Genomic DNA, 15,623 nt, shown 5'->3' with positions numbered 1-15,623 from the left:
GGTTCGAGCCCACCCGGGAGCAGTGTTGTGAAGTCTCAAATGTAACGTAAAAAGCCAAAGTTTTTCCACAATACCTGACGACCATTTAATTTTTGTGCTTCCGTGGCTCAATGGTTAGCGCGTTCGGCTGTTAACTAATAGGTTGGTGGTTCGAGCCCACCCGGGAGCGGAGTTGTGAAATCTCACAGGTAACGTAAAAATCCAAAGTTTTTCCACAATACCTGACGAACATTTAATCTTTGGGCTTCCGTTGCGCAATGGTTAACGCCGTCGGCTGTTAACCGAAAGGTTGGTGGTTCGAGCCCATCCGGGAGCGGTGTTGTGAGGTCTTAGATGTAACGTAAAATTCAGAGTTTTTTAAAAATACCTGACGAACATTTAATCTTTGGGCTTCCGTGGCGCAATGGTTAGCGCGTTCGGCTGTTAACTGAAAGGTTGGTGGTTCGAGACCATCCGGGAGCGGTGTTGTGAGGTCTCAGATGTGACGTAAAAAGTCAAAGTTTTTCCACAATACCTGACGACCATTTAATTTTTGAGCTTCCGTGGCGCAATGGTTAGCGCGTTCGGCTGTTAACCGAAAGGTTGGTGGTTCGAGCCCATCCGGGAGCGGTGTTGTGAGGTCTCAGATGTGACGTAAAAAGTCAAAGTTTTTCCACAATACCTGACGAACATTTAATCTTTGGGCTTCCGTTGCGCAATGGTTAACGCCGTCGGCTGTTAACCGAAAGGTTGGTGGTTCGAGCCCATCCGGGAGCGGTGTTGTGAGGTCTTAGATGTAACGTAAAATTCAGAGTTTTTTAAAAATAACTGACGAACATTTAATTTTTGGGCTTCCGTGGCGCAATGGTTAGCGCGTTCGGCTGTTAACCGAAAGGTTGGTGGTTCGAGCCCACCCGGGAGCGGTGTTGTGAGCTCTCACATGTAACGTAAAAAGCCAAAGTGTTTCCACAAAACCCGACGACCATTTAATTTTTGGGCTTCCGTGGCGCAATGGTTAGCGCGTTCGGCTGTTAACCGAAAGGTTGGTGGTTCGACCCCACCCGGGAGCGGTGTTGTGAGCTCTGACATGTAACGTAAAAAGCCAAAGTGTTTCCACAATACCCGACGACCATTTAATTTTTGGGCTTCCGTGGCGCAATGGTTAGCGCGTTCGGCTGTTAACCGAAAGGTTGGTGGTTCGAGCCCACCCGGGAGCGGTGTTGTGAAATCTCACATGTAACGTAAAAATCCAAAGTTTTTCCACAATATCTGACGAACATTTAATCTTTGGGCTTCCGTTGCGCAATGGTTAACGCCGTCGGCTGTTAACCGAAAGGTTGGTGGTTCGAGCCCATCCAGGAGCGGTGTTGTGAGGTCTTAAATGTAACGTAAAATTCAGAGTTTTTTAAAAATACCTGACGAACATTTAATCTTTGGGCTTCTGTGGCGCAATGGTTAGCGCGTTCGGCTGTTAACCGAAAGGTTGGTGGTTCGAGCCCACCCGGGAGCGGTGTTGTGAGCTCTCACATGTAACTTAAAAAGCCAAAGTTTTTCCACAATACCTGACGAACATTTAATCTTTTGGGCTTCCGTTGCGCAATGGTTAACGCCGTCGGATGTTAACCAAAAGGTTGGTGGTTCGACCCCACCCGGCTGCCGTGTTGTGAAGTCTCAAATGTAACGTAAAAAGCCAAAGTTTTTCCACAATACCTGACGACCGTTTAATTTTTGAGCTTCCGTGGCGCAATGGTTAGCGCGTTCGGCTGTTAACCGAAAGGTTGGTAGTTCGAGCCCACCCGGGAGCGGTGTTGTGAGATCTCAAACGTAATGTCAAATGCCAAAGTTTTTCCACAATACCTGACGACCATTTAATTTTTGAGCTTCCGTGGCGCAATGGTTAGCGCGTTCGGCTGTTAACCGAAAGGTTGGTGGTTCGAGCCCACCCGGGACCGTGTTGTGAGGTCTTAGATGTAACGTAAAATTCAGAGTTTTTTAAAAATAACTGACGAACATTTAATTTTTGGGCTTCCTTGGCTCCATGGTTAGCGTGTTCGGATGTTAAGCTTAAGGTTGGTGGTTCGAGCCCACCCGGGAGCAGTGTTGTGAAGTCTCAAATGTAACGTAAAAAGCCAAAGTTTTTCCACAATACCTGACGACCATTTAATTTTTGGGCTTCCGTGGCTCAATGGTTAGCGCGTTCGGCTGTTAACTAATAGGTTGGTGGTTCGAGCCCACCCGGGAGCGGAGTTGTGAAATCTCACAGGTAACGTAAAAATCCAAAGTTTTTCCACAATACCTGACGAACATTTAATCTTTGGGCTTCCGTTGCGCAATGGTTAACGCCGTCGGCTGTTAACCGAAAGGTTGGTGGTTCGAGCCCATCCGGGAGCGGTGTTGTGAGGTCTTAGATGTAACGTAAAATTCAGAGTTTTTTAAAAATACCTGACGAACATTTAATCTTTGGGCTTCCGTGGCGCAATGGTTAGCGCGTTCGGCTGTTAACTGAAAGGTTGGTGGTTCGAGACCATCCGGGAGCGGTGTTGTGAGGTCTCAGATGTGACGTAAAAAGTCAAAGTTTTTCCACAATACCTGACGACCATTTAATTTTTGAGCTTCCGTGGCGCAATGGTTAGCGCGTTCGGCTGTTAACCGAAAGGTTGGTGGTTCGAGCCCATCCGGGAGCGGTGTTGTGAGGTCTCAGATGTGACGTAAAAAGTCAAAGTTTTTCCACAATACCTGACGAACATTTAATCTTTGGGCTTCCGTTGCGCAATGGTTAACGCCGTCGGCTGTTAACCGAAAGGTTGGTGGTTCGAGCACATCCGGGAGCGGTGTTGTGAGGTCTTAGATGTAACGTAAAATTCAGAGTTTTTTAAAAATAACTGACGAACATTTAATTTTTGGGCTTCCGTGGCGCAATGGTTAGCGCGTTCGGCTGTTAACCGAAAGGTTGGTGGTTCGAGCCCACCCGGGAGCGGTGTTGTGAGCTCTCACATGTAACGTAAAAAGCCAAAGTGTTTCCACAAAACCCGACGACCATTTAATTTTTGGGCTTCCGTGGCGCAATGGTTAGCGCGTTCGGCTGTTAACCGAAAGGTTGGTGGTTCGACCCCACCCGGGAGCGGTGTTGTGAGCTCTGACATGTAACGTAAAAAGCCAAAGTGTTTCCACAATACCCGACGACCATTTAATTTTTGGGCTTCCGTGGCGCAATGGTTAGCGCGTTCGGCTGTTAACCGAAAGGTTGGTGGTTCGAGCCCACCCGGGAGCGGTGTTGTGAAATCTCACATGTAACGTAAAAATCCAAAGTTTTTCCACAATACCTGACGAACATTTAATCTTTGGGCTTCCGTTGCGCAATGGTTAACGCCGTCGGCTGTTAACCGAAAGGTTGGTGGTTCGAGCCCATCCGGGAGCGGTGTTGTGAGGTCTTAGATGTAACGTAAAATTCAGAGTTTTTTAAAAATACCTGACGAACATTTAATCTTTGGGCTTCTGTGGCGCAATGGTTAGCGCGTTCGGCTGTTAACCGAAAGGTTGGTGGTTCGAGCCCACCCGGGAGCGGTGTTGTGAAATCTCACATGTAACGTAAAAATCCAAAGTTTTTCCACAATACCTGACGAACATTTAATCTTTGGGCTTCCGTTACGCAATGGTTAACGCCGTCGGCTGTTAACCGAAAGGTTGGTGGTTCGAGCCCATCCGGGAGCGGTGTTGTGAGGTCTTAGATGTAACGTAAAATTCAGAGTTTTTTAAAAATAACTGACGAACATTTAATTTTTGGGCTTCCGTGGCGCAATGGTAAGCGCGTTCGGCTGTTAACCGAAAGGTTGGTGGTTCGAGCCCATCCGGGAGCGGTGTTGTGAGGTCTTAGATGTAACGTAAAATTCAGAGTTTTTTAAAAATACCTGACGAACATTTAATCTTTGGGCTTCTGTGGCGCAATGGTTAGCGCGTTCGGCTGTTAACCGAAAGGTTGGTGGTTCGAGCCCACCCGGGAGCGGTGTTGTGAGCTCTCACATGTAACGTAAAAAGCCAAAGTGTTTCCACAAAACCCGACGACCATTTAATTTTTGGGCTTCCGTGGCGCAATGGTTAGCGCGTTCGGCTGTTAACCGAAAGGTTGGTGGTTCGACCCCACCCGGGAGCGGTGTTGTGAGCTCTGACATGTAACGTAAAAAGCCAAAGTGTTTCCACAATACCCGACGACCATTTAATTTTTGGGCTTCCGTGGCGCAATGGTTAGCGCGTTCGGCTGTTAACCGAAAGGTTGGTGGTTCGAGCCCACCCGGGAGCGGTGTTGTGAAATCTCACATGTAACGTAAAAATCCAAAGTTTTTCCACAATACCTGACGAACATTTAATCTTTGGGCTTCCGTTGCGCAATGGTTAACGCCGTCGGCTGTTAACCGAAAGGTTGGTGGTTCGAGCCCATCCGGGAGCGGTGTTGTGAGGTCTTAGATGTAACGTAAAATTCAGAGTTTTTTAAAAATACCTGACGAACATTTAATCTTTGGGCTTCTGTGGCGCAATGGTTAGCGCGTTCGGCTGTTAACCGAAAGGTTGGTGGTTCGAGCCCACCCGGGAGCGGTGTTGTGAAATCTCACATGTAACGTAAAAATCCAAAGTTTTTCCACAATACCTGACGAACATTTAATCTTTGGGCTTCCGTTACGCAATGGTTAACGCCGTCGGCTGTTAACCGAAAGGTTGGTGGTTCGAGCCCATCCGGGAGCGGTGTTGTGAGGTCTTAGATGTAACGTAAAATTCAGAGTTTTTTAAAAATACCTGACGAACATTTAATCTTTGGGCTTCCGTGGCGCAATGGTTAGCGCGTTCGGCTGTTAACTGAAAGGTTGGTGGTTCGAGACCATCCGGGAGCGGTGTTGTGAGGTCTCAGATGTGACGTAAAAAGTCAAAGTTTTTCCACAATACCTGACGACCATTTAATTTTTGAGCTTCCGTGGCGCAATGGTTAGCGCGTTCGGCTGTTAACCGAAAGGTTGGTGGTTCGAGCCCATCCGGGAGCGGTGTTGTGAGGTCTCAGATGTGACGTAAAAAGTCAAAGTTTTTCCACAATACCTGACGAACATTTAATCTTTGGGCTTCCGTTGCGCAATGGTTAACGCCGTCGGCTGTTAACCGAAAGGTTGGTGGTTCGAGCACATCCGGGAGCGGTGTTGTGAGGTCTTAGATGTAACGTAAAATTCAGAGTTTTTTAAAAATAACTGACGAACATTTAATTTTTGGGCTTCCGTGGCGCAATGGTTAGCGCGTTCGGCTGTTAACCGAAAGGTTGGTGGTTCGAGCCCACCCGGGAGCGGTGTTGTGAGCTCTCACATGTAACGTAAAAAGCCAAAGTGTTTCCACAAAACCCGACGACCATTTAATTTTTGGGCTTCCGTGGCGCAATGGTTAGCGCGTTCGGCTGTTAACCGAAAGGTTGGTGGTTCGACCCCACCCGGGAGCGGTGTTGTGAGCTCTGACATGTAACGTAAAAAGCCAAAGTGTTTCCACAATACCCGACGACCATTTAATTTTTGGGCTTCCGTGGCGCAATGGTTAGCGCGTTCGGCTGTTAACCGAAAGGTTGGTGGTTCGAGCCCACCCGGGAGCGGTGTTGTGAAATCTCACATGTAACGTAAAAATCCAAAGTTTTTCCACAATACCTGACGAACATTTAATCTTTGGGCTTCCGTTGCGCAATGGTTAACGCCGTCGGCTGTTAACCGAAAGGTTGGTGGTTCGAGCCCATCCGGGAGCGGTGTTGTGAGGTCTTAGATGTAACGTAAAATTCAGAGTTTTTTAAAAATACCTGACGAACATTTAATCTTTGGGCTTCTGTGGCGCAATGGTTAGCGCGTTCGGCTGTTAACCGAAAGGTTGGTGGTTCGAGCCCACCCGGGAGCGGTGTTGTGAAATCTCACATGTAACGTAAAAATCCAAAGTTTTTCCACAATACCTGACGAACATTTAATCTTTGGGCTTCCGTTACGCAATGGTTAACGCCGTCGGCTGTTAACCGAAAGGTTGGTGGTTCGAGCCCATCCGGGAGCGGTGTTGTGAGGTCTTAGATGTAACGTAAAATTCAGAGTTTTTTAAAAATAACTGACGAACATTTAATTTTTGGGCTTCCGTGGCGCAATGGTAAGCGCGTTCGGCTGTTAACCGAAAGGTTGGTGGTTCGAGCCCATCCGGGAGCGGTGTTGTGAGGTCTTAGATGTAACGTAAAATTCAGAGTTTTTTAAAAATACCTGACGAACATTTAATCTTTGGGCTTCTGTGGCGCAATGGTTAGCGCGTTCGGCTGTTAACCGAAAGGTTGGTGGTTCGAGCCCACCCGGGAGCGGTGTTGTGAGCTCTCACATGTAACGTAAAAAGCCAAAGTGTTTCCACAAAACCCGACGACCATTTAATTTTTGGGCTTCCGTGGCGCAATGGTTAGCGCGTTCGGCTGTTAACCGAAAGGTTGGTGGTTCGACCCCACCCGGGAGCGGTGTTGTGAGCTCTGACATGTAACGTAAAAAGCCAAAGTGTTTCCACAATACCCGACGACCATTTAATTTTTGGGCTTCCGTGGCGCAATGGTTAGCGCGTTCGGCTGTTAACCGAAAGGTTGGTGGTTCGAGCCCACCCGGGAGCGGTGTTGTGAAATCTCACATGTAACGTAAAAATCCAAAGTTTTTCCACAATACCTGACGAACATTTAATCTTTGGGCTTCCGTTGCGCAATGGTTAACGCCGTCGGCTGTTAACCGAAAGGTTGGTGGTTCGAGCCCATCCGGGAGCGGTGTTGTGAGGTCTTAGATGTAACGTAAAATTCAGAGTTTTTTAAAAATACCTGACGAACATTTAATCTTTGGGCTTCTGTGGCGCAATGGTTAGCGCGTTCGGCTGTTAACCGAAAGGTTGGTGGTTCGAGCCCACCCGGGAGCGGTGTTGTGAAATCTCACATGTAACGTAAAAATCCAAAGTTTTTCCACAATACCTGACGAACATTTAATCTTTGGGCTTCCGTTACGCAATGGTTAACGCCGTCGGCTGTTAACCGAAAGGTTGGTGGTTCGAGCCCATCCGGGAGCGGTGTTGTGAGGTCTTAGATGTAACGTAAAATTCAGAGTTTTTTAAAAATAACTGACGAACATTTAATTTTTGGGCTTCCGTGGCGCAATGGTAAGCGCGTTCGGCTGTTAACCGAAAGGTTGGTGGTTCGAGCCCATCCGGGAGCGGTGTTGTGAGGTCTTAGATGTAACGTAAAATTCAGAGTTTTTTAAAAATACCTGACGAACATTTAATCTTTGGGCTTCTGTGGCGCAATGGTTAGCGCGTTCGGCTGTTAACCGAAAGGTTGGTGGTTCGAGCCCACCCGGGAGCGGTGTTGTGAGCTCTCACATGTAACGTAAAAAGCCAAAGTGTTTCCACAATACCCGACGACCATTTACTTTTTGGGCTTCCGTGGCGCAATGATTAGCGCGTTCGGCTGTTAACCGAAAGGTTGGTGGTTCGAGCCCACCCGGGAGCGGTGTTGTGAAATCTCACATGTAACGTAAAAATCCAAAGTTTTTCCACAATACCTGACGAACATTTAATCTTTGGGCTTCCGTTGCGCAATGGTTAACGCCGTCGGCTGTTAACCGAAAGGTTGGTGGTTCGAGCCCATCCGGGAGCGGTGTTGTGAGGTCTTAGATGTAACGTAAAATTCAGAGTTTTTTAAAAATACCTGACGAACATTTAATCTTTGGGCTTCTGTGGCGCAATGGTTAGCGCGTTCGGCTGTTAACCGAAAGGTTGGTGGTTCGAGCCCACCCGGGAGCGGTGTTGTGAAATCTCACATGTAACGTAAAAATCCAAAGTTTTTCCACAATACCTGACGAACATTTAATCTTTGGGCTTCCGTTGCGCAATGGTTAACGCCGTCGGCTGTTAACCGAAAGGTTGGTGGTTCGAGCCCATCCGGGAGCGGTGTTGTGAGGTCTTAGATGTAACGTAAAATTCAGAGTTTTTTAAAAATAACTGACGAACATTTAATTTTTGGGCTTCCGTGGCGCAATGGTAAGCGCGTTCGGCTGTTAACCGAAAGGTTGGTGGTTCGAGCCCATCCGGGAGCGGTGTTGTGAGGTCTTAGATGTAACGTAAAATTCAGAGTTTTTTAAAAATACCTGACGAACATTTAATCTTTGGGCTTCTGTGGCGCAATGGTTAGCGCGTTCGGCTGTTAACCGAAAGGTTGGTGGTTCGAGCCCACCCGGGAGCGGTGTTGTGAGCTCTCACATGTAACGTAAAAAGCCAAAGTGTTTCCACAATACCCGACGACCATTTAATTTTTGGGCTTCCGTGGCGCAATGGTTAGCGCGTTCGGCTGTTAACCGAAAGGTTGGTGGTTCGAGCCCATCCGTGAGCGGTGTTGTGAGGTCTCAGATGTGACGTAAAAAGTCAAAGTTTTTCCACAATACCTGACGAACATTTAATCTTTGGGCTTCCGTTGCGCAATGGTTAACGCCGTCGGCTGTTAACCGAAAGGTTGGTGGTTCGAGCCCATCCGGGAGCGGTGTTGTGAGGTCTTAGATGTAACGTAAAATTCAGAGTTTTTTAAAAATAACTGACGAACATTTAATTTTTGGGCTTCCGTGGCGCAATGGTTAGAGCGTTCAGCTGTTAACCGAAAGGTTGGTGGTTCGAGCCCACCCGGGAGCGGTTTTGTGAGCTCTCACATGTAACGTAAAAAGCCAAAGTTTTTCCACAATACCTGACGAACATTTAATCTTTTGGGCTTCCGTTGCGCAATGGTTAACGCCGTCGGCTGTTAACCGAAAGGTTGGTGGTTCGAGCCCATCCGGGAGCGGTGTTGTGAGGTCTTAGATGTAACGTAAAATTCAGAGTTTTTTAAAAATAACTGACGAAATTTAATTTTTGGGCTTCCGTGGCGCAATGGTTAGAGCGTTCAGCTGTTATTCAAAAGGTTTGTGGTTCGAGCCCATCCGGGAGCGGTGTTGTGAAGTCTCAGATGTGACGTAAAAAGTCAAAGCTTTTCCACAATACCTGACGAACATTTAATCTTTGGGCTTCCGTTGCACAATGGTTAACGCCGTCGGCTGTTAACCGAAAGGTTGGTGGTTCGAGCCCATCCGGGAGCGATGTTGTGAGGTCGTAGATGTAACGAAAAATTCAGAGTTTTTTAAAAATAACTGACGAACATTTAATTTTTGGGCTTCCGTGCCGCAATGGTTAGCGCGTTCGGCTGTTAACCGCTCCCGGATGGGCTCGAACCACCAACCTTTCGGTTAACAGCCGAACGCACTAAGCATTGCGACACAGAAGCTTAAAATTTAAAATGTTGTCAGGTATTGTGGAAAAACTTTGACTTTTTACGTTACTTATAACACTTCACACTAACGGCCCAGCGTGGTCTCTAACCACCAACCTTTCGGTTAACAGCCGAACGCGCTAACCATGGCGCCACAGATGCCCGGAAATTAAGTGGTCGTCAGGTATTGTGGAAAAACTTTGACTTTTTTCGGTTCATCTGAGACCTCACAACACCGCTCCCGGATGGGCTCGAACCACCAACCTTTCGGTTAACAGCCGAACGCACTAAGCAAGCTTTCGTGGCGCTTTGTGATGGTTTCATTGGTTATATTTGAAAATAGTGAAAAAATTCTCAAAATGTGCTTCTCTGGTCGAGAAACGTCGATTTTGAAAATGTTATTAAAAATCGAGGTACATTTTTATTTATTGATCAATCGAGATGAAATCACTTTTAATGAGTATTTTATAGGTAATTAAGCTGAATTCGGTCATAAAGATGTCCAGAAAATAATGCATTAAAAAGTGTACCGAAAAAATCGCATGTTTTTTTTCTTCAGGATACAAAATCCGTGACAACGATTTCTTATTGAAAATTGAATTTGAACAGTTTTTTGAATGAATATCGTTACATTTGCTTGAATTAAAGCAAAAAGTACAAAAATAATGGTTTCATTGGTTATATTTGAAAATAGTGAAAACATTCTCAAAATGTGCTTCTCTGGTCGAGAAACGTCGATTTTGAAAATGTTATTAAAAATCGAGGTACATTTTTATTTATTGATCAATCGAGATGAAATCACTTTTAATGAGTATTTTATAAGTATTTAAGCTAAATTCGATCAAAAATTTGTCCAGAAAAAAATGCATTCAAAAGTGTATCGAAAAAATCGCATGTTTTTTTTCTTCAAGATACAAAATCCGTGAACACGATTTCTAAGTGAAAATTGAATTTTAACAGTTTTTTGAATGAATATCGTTACATTTGCTTGAATTAAAGCAAAAAGTACAAAAACTATGGTTTCAGTAATTATATTTGAAAATAGTGAAAAAATTCTCAAAATGTGCTTCTCTGGTCGAGAAACGTCGATTTTGAAAATGTTATTAAAAATCGAGGTACATTTTTATTTATTGATCAATCGAGATGAAATCACTTTTAATGAGTATTTTATAAGTATTTAAGCTAAATTCGGTCAAAAATTTGTCCAGAAAAAAATGCATTCAAAAGTGTATCGAAAAAATCGCATGTTTTTTTTCTTCAAGATACAAAATCCGTGAACACGATTTCTAAGTGAAAACTGAATTTTAACAGTTTTTTGAATGAATATCGTTACATTTGCTTGAATTAAAGCAAAAAGTACAAAAACTATGGTTTCAGTAATTATATTTGAAAATAGTGAAAAAATTCTCAAAATGTGCTTCTCTGGTCGAGAAACGTCGATTTTGAAAATGTTATTAAAAATCGAGGTACATTTTTATTTATTGATCAATCGAGATGAAATCACTTTTAATGAGTATTTTATAGGTAATTAAGCTGAATTCGGTCATAAAGATGTCCAGAAAATAATGCATTAAAAAGTGTACCGAAAAAATCGCATGTTTTTTTTCTTCAGGATACAAAATCCGTGACAACGATTTCTTATTGAAAATTGAATTTGAACAGTTTTTTGAATGAATATCGTTACATTTGCTTGAATTAAAGCAAAAAGTACAAAAATAATGGTTTCATTGGTTATATTTGAAAATAGTGAAAACATTCTCAAAATGTGCTTCTCTGGTCGAGAAACGTCGATTTTGAAAATGTTATTAAAAATCGAGGTACATTTTTATTTATTGATCAATCGAGATGAAATCACTTTTAATGAGTATTTTATAAGTATTTAAGCTAAATTCGGTCAAAAATTTGTCCAGAAAAAAATGCATTCAAAAGTGTATCGAAAAAATCGCATGTTTTTTTTCTTCAAGATACAAAATCCGTGAACACGATTTCTAAGTGAAAATTGAATTTTAACAGTTTTTTGAATGAATATCGTTACATTTGCTTGAATTAAAGCAAAAAGTACAAAAACTATGGTTTCAGTAATTATTTTTGAAAATAGTGAAAAAATTCTCAAAATGTGCTTCTCTGGTCGAGAAACGTCGATTTTGAAAATGTTATTAAAAATCGAGGTACATTTTTATTTATTGATCAATCGAGATGAAATCACTTTTAATGAGTATTTTATAGGTAATTAAGCTGAATTCGGTCATAAAGATGTCCAGAAAATAATGCATTAAAAAGTGTACCGAAAAAATCGCATGTTTTTTTTCTTCAGGATTCAAAATCCGTGACAACGATTTCTTATTGAAAATTGAATTTGAACAGTTTTTTGAATGAATATCGTTACATTTGCTTGAATTAAAGCAAAAAGTACAAAAATAATGGTTTCATTGGTTATATTTGAAAATAGTGAAAACATTCTCAAAATGTGCTTCTCTGGTCGAGAAACGTCGATTTTGAAAATGTTATTAAAAATCGAGGTACATTTTTATTTATTGATCAATCGAGATGAAATCACTTTTAATGAGTATTTTATAAGTATTTAAGCTAAATTCGATCAAAAATTTGTCCAGAAAAAAATGCATTCAAAAGTGTATCGAAAAAATCGCATGTTTTTTTCCTTCAAGATACAAAATCCGTGAACACGATTTCTAAGTGAAAATTGAATTTTAACAGTTTTTTGAATGAATATCGTTACATTTGCTTGAATTAAAGCAAAAAGTACAAAAACTATGGTTTCAGTAATTATATTTGAAAATAGTGAAAAAATTCTCAAAATGTGCTTCTCTGGTCGAGAAACGTCGATTTTGAAAATGTTATTAAAAATCGAGGTACATTTTTATTTATTGATCAATCGAGATGAAATCACTTTTAATGAGTATTTTATAAGTATTTAAGCTAAATTCGATCAAAAATTTGTCCAGAAAAAAATGCATTCAAAAGTGTATCGAAAAAATCGCATGTTTTTTTTCTTCAAGATACAAAATCCGTGAACACGATTTCTAAGTGAAAATTGAATTTTAACAGTTTTTTGAATGAATATCGTTACATTTGCTTGAATTAAAGCAAAAAGTACAAAAACTATGGTTTCAGTAATTATATTTGAAAATAGTGAAAAAATTCTCAAAATGTGCTTCTCTGGTCGAGAAACGTCGATTTTGAAAATGTTATTAAAAATCGAGGTACATTTTTATTTATTGATCAATCGAGATGAAATCACTTTTAATGAGTATTTTATAAGTATTTAAGCTAAATTCGGTCAAAAATTTGTCCAGAAAAAAATGCATTCAAAAGTGTATCGAAAAAATCGCATGTTTTTTTTCTTCAAGATACAAAATCCGTGAACACGATTTCTAAGTGAAAATTGAATTTTAACAGTTTTTTGAATGAATATCGTTACATTTGCTTGAATTAAAGCAAAAAGTACAAAAACTATGGTTTCAGTAATTATATTTGAAAATAGTGAAAAAATTCTCAAAATGTGCTTCTCTGGTCGAGAAACGTCGATTTTGAAAATGTTATTAAAAATCGAGGTACATTTTTATTTATTGATCAATCGAGATGAAATCACTTTTAATGAGTATTTTATAGGTAATTAAGCTGATTTCGGTCATAAAGATGTCCAGAAAATAATGCATTAAAAAGTGTACCGAAAAAATCGCATGTTTTTTTTCTTCAGGATACAAAATCCGTGACAACGATTTCTTATTGAAAATCGAATTTGAACAGTTTTTTGAATGAATATCGTTACATTTGCTTGAATTAAAGCAAAAAGTACAAAAATAATGGTTTCATTGGTTATATTTGAAAATAGTGAAAACATTCTCAAAATGTGCTTCTCTGGTCGAGAAACGTCGATTTTGAAAATGTTATTAAAAATCGAGGTACATTTTTATTTATTGATCAATCGAGATGAAATCACTTTTAATGAGTATTTTATAAGTATTTAAGCTAAATTCGATCAAAAATTTGTCCAGAAAAAAATGCATTCAAAAGTGTATCGAAAAAATCGCATGTTTTTTTTTCTTCAAGATACAAAATCCGTGAACACGATTTCTAAGTGAAAATTGAATTTTAACAGTTTTTTGAATGAATATCGTTACATTTGCTTGAATTAAAGCAAAAAGTACAAAAACTATGGTTTCAGTAATTATATTTGAAAATAGTGAAAAAATTCTCAAAATGTGCTTCTCTGGTCGAGAAACGTCGATTTTGAAAATGTTATTAAAAATCGAGGTACATTTTTATTTATTGATCAATCGAGATGAAATCACTTTTAATGAGTATTTTATAAGTATTTAAGCTAAATTCGGTCAAAAATTTGTCCAGAAAAAAATGCATTCAAAAGTGTATCGAAAAAATCGCATGTTTTTTTTCTTCAAGATACAAAATCCGTGAACACGATTTCTAAGTGAAAATTGAATTTTAACAGTTTTTTGAATGAATATCGTTACATTTGCTTGAATTAAAGCAAAAAGTACAAAAACTATGGTTTCAGTAATTATATTTGAAAATAGTGAAAAAATTCTCAAAATGTGCTTCTCTGGTCGAGAAACGTCGATTTTGAAAATGTTATTAAAAATCGAGGTACATTTTTATTTATTGATCAATCGAGATGAAATCACTTTTAATGAGTATTTTATAGGTAATTAAGCTGAATTCGGTCATAAAGATGTCCAGAAAATAATGCATTAAAAAGTGTACCGAAAAAATCGCATGTTTTTTTTCTTCAGGATACAAAATCCGTGACAACGATTTCTTATTGAAAATTGAATTTGAACAGTTTTTTGAATGAATATCGTTACATTTGCTTGAATTAAAGCAAAAAGTACAAAAATAATGGTTTCATTGGTTATATTTGAAAATAGTGAAAACATTCTCAAAATGTGCTTCTCTGGTCGAGAAACGTCGATTTTGAAAATGTTATTAAAAATCGAGGTACATTTTTATTTATTGATCAATCGAGATGAAATCACTTTTAATGAGTATTTTATAAGTATTTAAGCTAAATTCGGTCAAAAATTTGTCCAGAAAAAAATGCATTCAAAAGTGTATCGAAAAAATCGCATGTTTTTTTTCTTCAAGATACAAAATCCGTGAACACGATTTCTAAGTGAAAATTGAATTTTAACAGTTTTTTGAATGAATATCGTTACATTTGCTTGAATTAAAGCAAAAAGTACAAAAACTATGGTTTCAGTAATTATATTTGAAAATAGTGAAAAAATTCTCAAAATGTGCTTCTCTGGTCGAGAAACGTCGATTTTGAAAATGTTATTAAAAATCGAGGTACATTTTTATTTATTGATCAATCGAGATGAAATCACTTTTAATGAGTATTTTATAGGTAATTAAGCTGATTTCGGTCATAAAGATGTCCAGAAAATAATGCATTAAAAAGTGTACCGAAAAAATCGCATGTTTTTTTCTTCAGGATACAAAATCCGTGACAACGATTTCTTATTGAAAATCGAATTTGAACAGTTTTTTGAATGAATATCGTTACATTTGCTTGAATTAAAGCAAAAAGTACAAAAATAATGGTTTCATTGGTTATATTTGAAAATAGTGAAAACATTCTCAAAATGTGCTTCTCTGGTCGAGAAACGTCGATTTTGAAAATGTTATTAAAAATCGAGGTACATTTTTATTTATTGATCAATCGAGATGAAATCACTTTTAATGAGTATTTTATAAGTATTTAAGCTAAATTCGATCAAAAATTTGTCCAGAAAAAAATGCATTCAAAAGTGTATCGAAAAAATCGCATGTTTTTTTTTCTTCAAGATACAAAATCCGTGAACACGATTTCTAAGTGAAAATTGAATTTTAACAGTTTTTTGAATGAATATCGTTACATTTGCTTGAATTAAAGCAAAAAGTACAAAAACTATGGTTTCAGTAATTATATTTGAAAATAGTGAAAAAATTCTCAAAATGTGCTTCTCTGGTCGAGAAACGTCGATTTTGAAAATGTTATTAAAAATCGAGGTACATTTTTATTTATTGATCAATCGAGATGAAATCACTTTTAATGAGTATTTTATAAGTATTTAAGCTAAATTCGGTCAAAAATTTGTCCAGAAAAAAATGCATTCAAAAGTGTATCGAAAAAATCGCATGTTTTTTTTCTTCAAGATACAAAATCCGTGAACACGATTTCTAAGTGAAAATTGAATTTTAACAGTTTTTTGAATGAATATCGTTACATTTGCTTGAATTAAAGCAAAAAGTACAAAAACTATGGTTTCAGTAATTATATTTGAAAATAGTGAAAAAATTCTCAAAATGTGCTTCTCTG

At 39.5% G+C, this 15,623-nt stretch overlaps 8 non-coding genes across 8 annotated transcripts; all 8 read left to right on the top strand.

Moving 5' to 3' along the window:
• Window positions 1-829: 829 nt before the first annotated feature.
• Window positions 830-902, top strand: TRNAN-GUU (transfer RNA asparagine (anticodon GUU)). The gene has a single exon. It is a non-coding gene; the product is annotated as a tRNA-Asn (tRNA).
• A 221-nt stretch (window positions 903-1,123) lies between these two features.
• On the top strand, window positions 1,124-1,196 carry TRNAN-GUU (transfer RNA asparagine (anticodon GUU)). Its single transcript has one exon. It is a non-coding gene; the product is annotated as a tRNA-Asn (tRNA).
• Window positions 1,197-2,883: 1,687 nt separating this feature from the next.
• On the top strand, window positions 2,884-2,956 carry TRNAN-GUU (transfer RNA asparagine (anticodon GUU)). Its single transcript has one exon. It is a non-coding gene; the product is annotated as a tRNA-Asn (tRNA).
• A 221-nt stretch (window positions 2,957-3,177) lies between these two features.
• TRNAN-GUU (transfer RNA asparagine (anticodon GUU)) lies at window positions 3,178-3,250 on the top strand. Its single transcript has one exon. It is a non-coding gene; the product is annotated as a tRNA-Asn (tRNA).
• Window positions 3,251-4,203: 953 nt separating this feature from the next.
• TRNAN-GUU (transfer RNA asparagine (anticodon GUU)) lies at window positions 4,204-4,276 on the top strand. Its single transcript has one exon. It is a non-coding gene; the product is annotated as a tRNA-Asn (tRNA).
• Window positions 4,277-5,229: 953 nt separating this feature from the next.
• On the top strand, window positions 5,230-5,302 carry TRNAN-GUU (transfer RNA asparagine (anticodon GUU)). Its single transcript has one exon. It is a non-coding gene; the product is annotated as a tRNA-Asn (tRNA).
• A 221-nt stretch (window positions 5,303-5,523) lies between these two features.
• Window positions 5,524-5,596, top strand: TRNAN-GUU (transfer RNA asparagine (anticodon GUU)). The gene has a single exon. It is a non-coding gene; the product is annotated as a tRNA-Asn (tRNA).
• A 953-nt stretch (window positions 5,597-6,549) lies between these two features.
• TRNAN-GUU (transfer RNA asparagine (anticodon GUU)) lies at window positions 6,550-6,622 on the top strand. Its single transcript has one exon. It is a non-coding gene; the product is annotated as a tRNA-Asn (tRNA).
• The last annotated feature ends 9,001 nt before the right edge of the window (window positions 6,623-15,623 follow it).

Source organism: Phalangium opilio, unplaced genomic scaffold, assembly GCF_054372755.1.
Source record: "Phalangium opilio isolate 3A_F unplaced genomic scaffold, DU_Popi_V2 ptg000352l_1, whole genome shotgun sequence".
Lineage (NCBI taxonomy): Eukaryota > Metazoa > Arthropoda > Arachnida > Opiliones > Phalangiidae > Phalangium > Phalangium opilio.
The sequence above is the reverse complement of the archived record's forward strand: the minus strand, read 5'-3'. Positions and strand labels throughout refer to the sequence as shown.